Source organism: Hylobates moloch, unplaced genomic scaffold, assembly GCF_009828535.3.
Source record: "Hylobates moloch isolate HMO894 unplaced genomic scaffold, HMol_V3 SCAFFOLD_14, whole genome shotgun sequence".
NCBI lineage: Eukaryota > Metazoa > Chordata > Mammalia > Primates > Hylobatidae > Hylobates > Hylobates moloch.
Window position 1 is genome coordinate 101464597 of NW_026652289.1, and position 8516 is coordinate 101473112.

Genomic DNA, 8516 nt, shown 5'->3' on the forward strand with positions numbered 1-8516 from the left:
GATGGGATGGTAGGAGTATGCTTAGTTTTGTGAGATACTGCCCAACTGTCTTCCAAAGTGGCTGCATTCTCATCAGCAATGAACGAGAGCTCCTGTTGCCTCACATCCTCCCCAGCACTGGATGTTGCTGGTGTTCTGGATTTTGGCTGTTCTCATAGGTGTGCAGTGGTATTGCTGTTTTAATTTGCATTTCCCTTATAACATATGATGTGGAGCATCTTTTCATGTTTATTTTGCATCTGTATAAGTTCTTTGGTGAGGCATCTATAAAGGTCTCTGGTCCACTGTAAAATCACGTTGTCTGTTTTCTCATTGTTGAGTTTTTGTTTTTGTTTTGAGATGGGGTCTTGCTCTGTCACCCAGGCTGGAGTGCAGTGGCATAATCACAGCTCACTGCACCTCACTGGACCTCCTGAGCTCAAGCTATCCTCCTACCTCAGCCTCTCAAGTAACTGGGACTACAGGCATGCGCCACCATGCCTTGCTAATTTTTTATTTTTTGTGGAGATGAGGTCTCCTTCTGTTGCCCAGGCTGGATTCTTGAGTTGTAAGAGTTCTCTGTATATTTTGGAACTACGGTGTATATTACTATACTGGTGGACACATATTAGAAATGTGTGCAAACCCATAGACTGTGCAACACCAAGATTGAACCCTAATGTAAACTGAGTGACAGTGGACTGTAGTGATTATAACGTGTCAGTGTAGGTTCACCAATTGCAACAAATGTACCGCTCTGGTGGGAGTGTTGATAATGAGGGCTGCGATGCATGCATGGGCTCAAGGAGTCTGTGGGGAATCTCTATATTTTCTGCTCAATTTTGCTGTGAATTTAAAACTGCTCTGAAAAACAAAGTGTATTAAAACAGAAAAAAAAAGAATTTAGGATTAATCAACATGGAAGTTCCTGATCATTGAAGTCAGAACCTCACCTCATTTGGAAGCAGGAAATCCCTTCCGTACTCACCGTGTGCATGGGACACACTGACCGAAAGCCCCTGCCCATTGGCCTTCCTGGGCCTGAAGTGGCACTTCATGCTTGCCCTCCACTTGCCTGTCACCACATGCATGCCAGGGTGGCCTCAGCCCTGCCTTATCTTTTTCAGGCCCAAGTCAGTGGGGTCACCCCCAGAAATGACTTGGTGTCATTTCTGGGACAAGTCATTTCTGGGAGTGCCCCTGCTGTCACTTCCCTCTGCTCCAGGGAACCCTCTCCTAGGCCCTGCCAGGGTGTGAGACCTCTTGCTGACCCCAGCCCTTTGCTCATCTCCCTCTTTCTTCTCCCAGGGTCGTTGAAGAGGGAGCCTATTCCTTCCAAGCCTTAAAGCCACCCTCCTTGGCTTTAAGTCAAAGCCACCATTCTGGCAGTCGTGGGATCCACCAGCAGAAGTTATGTTCTCCTGCTTGGACTATGGGTGAATCTCCGCAGGGCCCTCTGCTCCCCACTCGGTCCCCACTGTGAGGGGCTGCCTGGCCCCTCTATGTTCTCTGCCCCCATCTGGTCCTGCCCACCTCTGCTCTCTCCTTCCCTGCTCCTCAGTCATCACGCCCTTGTTCTCAGGCCTCAGTGCCCCAGCACAGAGGATCAGGAACTTCCACATTGATCCTAAGCTCCCTTTCCTTTTTAAATTTACTTTATTTTTTAGAGCAGTGTTGGGTTCACAGTAGTTTTTGCTTCAGTCAAAAAATGCTTGTTGACTGGGAACCTCTTCCTTGGAAATTTTAACTCCAAATCTGAGAGCTGCTTTAGAGAACCCTCTGTGGAAGAGTGCCTGCCACCTGTTGCTCCAGTTTTCTGTACATAATCTATGATCCTCCAGGCAATCCCATGACGTGGGCATTGCTATTCCTGTGTTACAGTCGAGGATGTTCAGGACAGAGCCTAACCAGGTGGGAAGTGGCATGGCCAGGATATGCCCCTTGGGTGCCCTAGGACCAGCTCTGTTCCCATCTCTGAGCTCCCTCTGCCCATCAGGTAGGGTCTGGTCACTTCCATACTTTTTTGAATCTACTCTGTGCCAGGCAGGGGGTCAATCACTGAGATTTCTAAGGTACATGGGTGGGGCTGGAGGTTAGGAGAGATCTTTCAAATCACTTTCAGCCTAGTGGGGAAGGCAGGCCCATCACCAAGGCAGTCCACCAACAAGGCTAGAGAGAGCTGTGCTTAGCCTGAGGGAAGAGCCCCATTTCTGTGGCATTATGGGTGACATCTGAACAACTAACCACTCATTTCATAACCCAGGGTCAAACTTTGCCCCAGGGATATGCATTAGTAAGATGAAGAAGCTTACTGTTTGCTGTGGTCCTAATGTCTGTGTCCCCCGAATTCATATGTTGAAATCTTAACCCCCAAGTCGATGATATTAGGAGGTAGGGTTTTGGGGAGAAGGTTGGGCCATAAGGAGTGAAGCTCCATGAATGGGATTAATGCCCTTATGAAAGAGGCCCCAGAGAAAACCATCGTTTCTTTTGCCATGTGAGCCACAGTGGCTGGCTAGGCGTGCTGGCTCTTGCCTGTAATCTCAGCACTTTGGGAGGCCGAGGTGGGAGGATCACTTGAGGTCAGGAGTTCGAGACCATCCTGGGCAACATAGGGAAACTTCGTCTCTACAAAAAATACAAAAATTAGGCCAGGCACGGTGGCTCACGCCTGTGATCCCAGCATTTTGGGAGGCTGAGGCAGGCAGATCACTTGAGGTCAGGAGTTCAAGACCAGCCTGGCCAACACAGTGAAATCCCAACTCCACTAAAAATACAAAAACTAGCTGGATGTGGTGGTGCGCACCTGTAGTCCCAGCTACTTGGGAGGCTGAAGCAGGAGAATTGCTTGAACCTGGGAAGTGGAGGTTGCTGGGAGCCGAGATCATGCCACTGCACTCCAGCCTGGGCAACAGCATGAGACTCCATCTTAAAAAAAAAATTAGCCTGGTGTGGTGGTGTGTGCCTGTAGGCCCAGCTACTCAGGAGGCTGGGAGGATTGCTTGAGCCTAGGAGTTTGAGGTTGCAGTGAACTATGACCGCACCACTGCACTCCAGCCTGGGCAATGAAGAAAGACCCCGTCTTTAAAATAAAATAATAATAATAATAATAATAATAATAATAATAAAATAAAGGCCATTTACGACCAAGAAATCAGGCCCTTACTAGATACCAGATCTTGGCACCTTGATCTTGGACTTCCCAGCCTCCAGAACTGTGAGCTGTACATTTCTATTGTTTATAAGCCAACCAGTTTATGGTATTTTTGTTATAGCAGCCTGAATGGACACTAGAAAGTAAAGCAGGCCCCAGTGAAGGAAGGAAGAGGGAGGAAGGAGGAAGGAAGAGGGAGGAGGGAGGAAGGAGGAAGGAAGAGGGAGGAGGGAGGAAGGAGGAGGGAGAAGGGCGGTGGCCGCACACCCCCGCATCTCATCCGCCCCTGGTGGGCAGCCTCCCCAAGGGATTGATTCCTTCCTCAGCAACTGTTGCTCAGAGTTGAGCACAGGAACTTGTCTTTCTCCCAGTGACAGACACAGGCCGAGGCACAGAGTGGTGCTGAGCAAATGTGCGGTGAATGGATGGTGAACAGGAAGGGACACTGAAGAAGAAGGAGGTGGTACTGAGAGCAGCCATCGTGGAGCCTGGAAACCGAGACGCATGTGAAGCCCTTTGCACAGTATTTTTCCCTTAAAATGTGGGTGGGGAACAAGGGGCTCTCCTTTCTCTTTTTCTTTGGGATGGTGAGCAGTGAGCAGGCCACGCCACGAGGAGCAAACTGCAGCCCAAGCACACGCGGGCAGCACGCGGAGCAGAGCTGGGGCGAAGCAGCTGACAGTGGCCCGGCCCCGCGTACCTGGGTGTGGACGCCCCGCCGCCCCGCAGAGGAAAGCGCCTGGAGTCTGGGGTCTGCTGCCCCGAGCTCTGGGTGTCCAGGTGGGAAACAGGTAGAGAGTATCCGGGTTTCCTACCCCTCCCTGGGGTGGCTGTGCCTCTCCTTCCTCCTGCTCCCCTCCCTCCCTTCCCCGGGTGCCCAGGGGTGGGCAAACCCAACCCCCAGGTGAGGGTCTGTCCTGGGGGAGAGGGGAACGGCTGGCACGAGCTCAGGCGGCAGGTGGTGGCCCTGCTCCTGCTGTGACAGATGGAAGCCAGGAGACCCATGCCCCACCCACCCTGAGACCCTGTCATTCCCTTCCACTGGGCTCCTCATGCGAAGCCCCAGAGCAAAGTGGGTGTGGCTGGTCAGGGTGAGCAGGGCAGGCCGGAACGGGACCCGGACCAGAACGGAGGAGGGTGTTGTGGACCAGGCGGGCCGCGGACGGCACCCAGCCTAAGAGGAGAGGGACAGGCGCACCCCCAGACGGTGGGAAAGCGCCCTCTGCCTCCAGCTGGGCTCGGCCCGGACCCTCCACTTCCCAGCCCCTTGCTTCTCTGTGCCTTGGAGGTTTCAGGGTGGGCTGGTGGGTGGGAGGAGATGTGAGAGTTCTTGTTTCAGGAGTTGAAGCCCATCTTGGCCACTTGCCTGCCCGGGCCCTGTAGAAACCCCTGAAGCTATAAACAGGTGCTAGTCAAAGCTGCTTCCAGGAGAGGGCGGCAGGAGCAGTGGCGGATGGTGAGGGAAGAGAAAGACTGCTCTCTAGAGAGCTCATGGCAGCAGGCCGTCAGCACCGCGGTGACAGCACACACACACGCACACACGTGCACACACGACACACACGCATGCACACATGCCCCACTCCTCTACTGGGACCAGCACAGCCCCTCCGTTTCTGCTCGCCTGGAAGGAGGGCACCCAGCCAGGTTTCCTCCCCGTGAATTGAGCGCCAGAGACCAACAGTGACCTGTGGTGGTTTTTATAATTCTCTTCCCATGCTGTCAAGGACAGAGGAGATGCTTTGAGATACAAGGGGGAAAAAAGGAAGGCGAAAAGGGAAGAAAGGGAAGGGAGGGAAGTCCCCCCCAGAGCAGCCTGGGAAGTGGAGGTTGCTGCTGGGGACCTGGCCTGGGCCCAGCCACTTCCTGAGGAGATCAGGTGACGGTCTCCCCGGCCTGCAGACCTCAAGGCGGCCCAGGCCTCCTCTGCGCTCCCTACGCGTTGCTCTGGTGCTGACTTCCCTGGCTATGCTCTCCATGTAGATGTTCCTTTTAGCCTCTGCCTCAACTGAAATCTGAAGATCAGGCCAATTTCGTGATCTCTCAGACGTCTGTAAACAAGAGGCCTTGGCTCCTCGGGAGACCGGGAACCTCTCACTGTACTTTCTTCTCTTGTCTCCAAGGACATAGAATGGTTGCTATGGGGAGTCCTTCATTTGTAAAGTAAGTTTTCAGAAAAAATAATGACTCACAAGTCCTTTAAGGAGGAACAGAGTCAATCCTTGGGGACGATATGATCTAATAGGGTTTAAAAGAGGAACTGTGACGGGCTGCAGTTGGCGGGCTTTTCTTCTTTTCCTCTTTGATCCTCATGCGTGGACGAAGCCCACCAGTGGCTCAGGTGCCCTGGCACCACCGTTTGCTTCTCTGTGACATCTGAGGACAGGTGTTAAAAATAATTTAGAAATGGCCAGCTAAGGCCTGACACACTGGCTCACATCTGCAATCCCAGCACTTTGACAGGCTGAGGTGGGAGAATTACTTGAACCCAGGAGTTTGAGACCAGCCTGAGTAACGTAGTGAGACCTTGTTTCCACAAATAATTAAAACAAAAAAACTAGCCAGGCGTGGTGGTGCATGCCTGTAGTCCCAGCTACTCAGGAGGTTGAGGCTGGAGGATCACTTGAGCTCAGGTGGTCAAGGCTGCAGTAAGCCATGATTGTGCCACTGCCCTCTAGCCTGGGAGACAGAATGAGACATTCTCTCAGAAAAAAAAAAAAAGAAAGAAAGAAAGAAAAGAAAGGAAAAGAAAAGAAAATGAATGTCTAGCTAGGCTAACCTGGACAGTTACTGTCAGAGTTTCCAAAAGGGTCTTCATGGCCACTTCTGGGCCTTGCTGGCTGGGTGAAGTTATTAGCCCAAGGGTGCCACAGGGCCTTTGCACATTCATCTGCATTATGCCTGGTCAGGCAGAGGGCTTTCCCTGCACTGATTCTCCTGGAAGCCTGGGGTTAGCAGCATAGACCGGAAAGTAAGGTACACAGAGGGGAGGGACTGAACCAGTTCCCTTTGTATGTGAGTACATACAAATACTGCTTTTCCTGCACTGATTTTCCTGGAAGCCTGGGGTTAGCAGCATAGACTAGAAACTAAGGTACACAGAGGGGAGGGACTGAACCAGGTCCCCTTATATGTGAGTACATACAGTTACTTAGGCCGGGAAGCCAGGTCTTCTAAGCAGCTAGGGCCAACAGAGCAGGAGCCAGGAGGAGTACTTTTATGAACAAACTTATTTTCCAACATCAGAAAAAAGAAAGTTGGCTGTTGGGAGTGACAAGGAGAAAGAATGACGAGGAGCTCAAATCAGGTGGATACCTGATTGAGATGATCCTTGTTTTCTTTAGAAAAGAGTACCACACTGGCTGTCAGCTGTGTGACCTTGAGGAAGTCACTCTCTCTCTCAACTTTCTCATCTGCCAGGTAAAAGCGCTGGGCTTGAATGAGCTTGGGTCCCTTCCAGCAATGATGCTTGTGTACTGCACCTGTGCTAGGAATACCAGTAAGGGGCTCTCCATGCTAAAATCAGCGTTCCAGGATTCCACGTGGCCCACAGCACCAAGCCCAGCCTTCTCAGCTTTGAGCTGAAGGCTCCGGGTAACCTGATCCCAGCCCATCGGTCCTGTCTTATCTCTCTCTCACCATTTCCTGTGGATTACTTATTGTTTTATCCTCCCAGCCGCCAGGGCCTTGTTCGCACCTACTACCAGCAAAGAATACCCCTCCTGCCCCAGTGCCCTGGCCTGAAGACGTCCTGTTAGTCTTTCAGCTGTCAATGAAGATGGCCCCCTTTTCAAGAACCCTTCCTGGAATCCTGAGTTTGGGGGTCCTGATCTTTCCATTCCTGTATCCACAGTCACTGCCTTCACCTGAATGCGACTGCAATTCTCTAGCCCTTCAATTCAACAAATATTCTGGAATGATTAGCATGAGCTGTGACAATGACAAATTCCGATACAGGAAGACATGAATCAAATGATCATGTTCATCCATGCATGATTACAAACAGGGAAGGGTAAAGAAGGAAGAGAAAACGGCTTCCTGAGAGCTTGCCTGGGGTCTGGAAGGATGAACACGGAGCTGGGGGCATGGAAGGGAGCGGTTCCCAGGAGAGGTGAGTGGGCTGGGCTGGCCTCTTGAGGCTGGGAGAGGTAGACGGTGTGTCTTGATCAGAGAAGCCATCTGGGAATACTTTGAGGGTTTAAAAAGAGGAGTAACAGATCCAATTTTTATTTCAGGACAATCATGCTGGCTGTTAGTGGAGAATGGCCTGGAGCACTGGGTCTCCGCCCCAGCTGCCTGGGAGAAACAGTGTTGAAGGAGCCATACCCCCCGGCCTCCACTCCAGACTCCAGACATCCCCAGTCAGCTGGCTGGGAGGGAGGCAGAAGAGAAACACAGGTGCACTCGGGGCCCCTGCAGGGGTCCAGCCGGGAGATGGGGGCAACTTGGACAGGGATGGTGGGAGAGGGATGGGCTCGGGGGGCGTTTGGGAGATGAAAAGGGCAAGGCTTGGCCATGAATTCCCACGGGATGAAAGAGAAGGAATTGTCAGGATTGAGTCCCAAGTTTCTAGCTCGTGCAAATAAACAGAAACGGGGCATCCACTGAGCTCAAGAGCATGGGGAAGGGGTGTTGGAGACTCTCCCAGGGACCCTGCAGACTTCTGTAACCCCTTTGAGTTCTCGCAGGCAGAGGCCACGGTGGGTGGGGAGCAGGCCTTGGCAGGGTACCGGCCGCCCACCAGGCACCCTCCGTCGTAGTAGCCCTTGGGCAGACACACCATGGCCGGAGGAAGGGTACGGAGAGGTAGAGGAAGCCAGCCAGTGTTCCCTGGCAGCCACCATGTGGTCAAAGGACCAGGCGGCTTGTTTGGAAGGATCTCTGAGGCACAAAGTGCCAGGACCCAATGCTCCCCGAGCCCTCCCAGCAGGAAAATGAAAACTTAGCAACGGGCTCCCAGGGAGGCGGGGCTGGAGGTGCCTTCCCTTTATGAGAGGCCCGCAGAGCAATTCCTGCCGCAGGGGTTTCTGCCCACGGCTGATGTCTTCCAGCCACCTGATGCAGGGCTTGGGGCCTGTGGGTTGGGGGAGTGGGATCTTAGGCCTGTTTTGGGGGTTAATAAATTTTGTGACCTTGGATGAGTCACTTATCTCACAGATCCTGGGAAGGGCAGGAGGAGGAGTGAGACCTGACCTGCCCTCTCCCTAAAGGCTCACCAGCTCTCTGGAGACAGACACGTCCTGGGTAAAGAACAGATCCCACCCAGCCAGGCAGAGTTTCCTGGAGGAGGAGGAGGAGGGAGAGGAAGAGGGCAGGAAAAGGAGAGGAGGGTGCAGAGGGGGAGAGAGAAAGGAGGGAGAAGGAGGTGAAGAGAAAAGGGAGGAGG

General features: G+C 52.7%; 1 long non-coding RNA gene across 1 annotated transcript in view; it reads left to right on the forward strand.

The window, feature by feature from the left end:
• Positions 1 to 3595: 3595 nt before the first annotated feature.
• Positions 3596 to 8516, forward strand: part of LOC116482618 (uncharacterized) — a 5837-nt gene continuing 916 nt past the window's right edge. The window contains exons 1-4 of the long non-coding RNA XR_004251920.1: positions 3596 to 3913; positions 5127 to 5293; positions 7366 to 7588; positions 8288 to 8374. This is a non-coding gene — a long non-coding RNA (uncharacterized LOC116482618). The remainder of the gene's footprint in view (positions 3914 to 5126; positions 5294 to 7365; positions 7589 to 8287; positions 8375 to 8516) is intronic.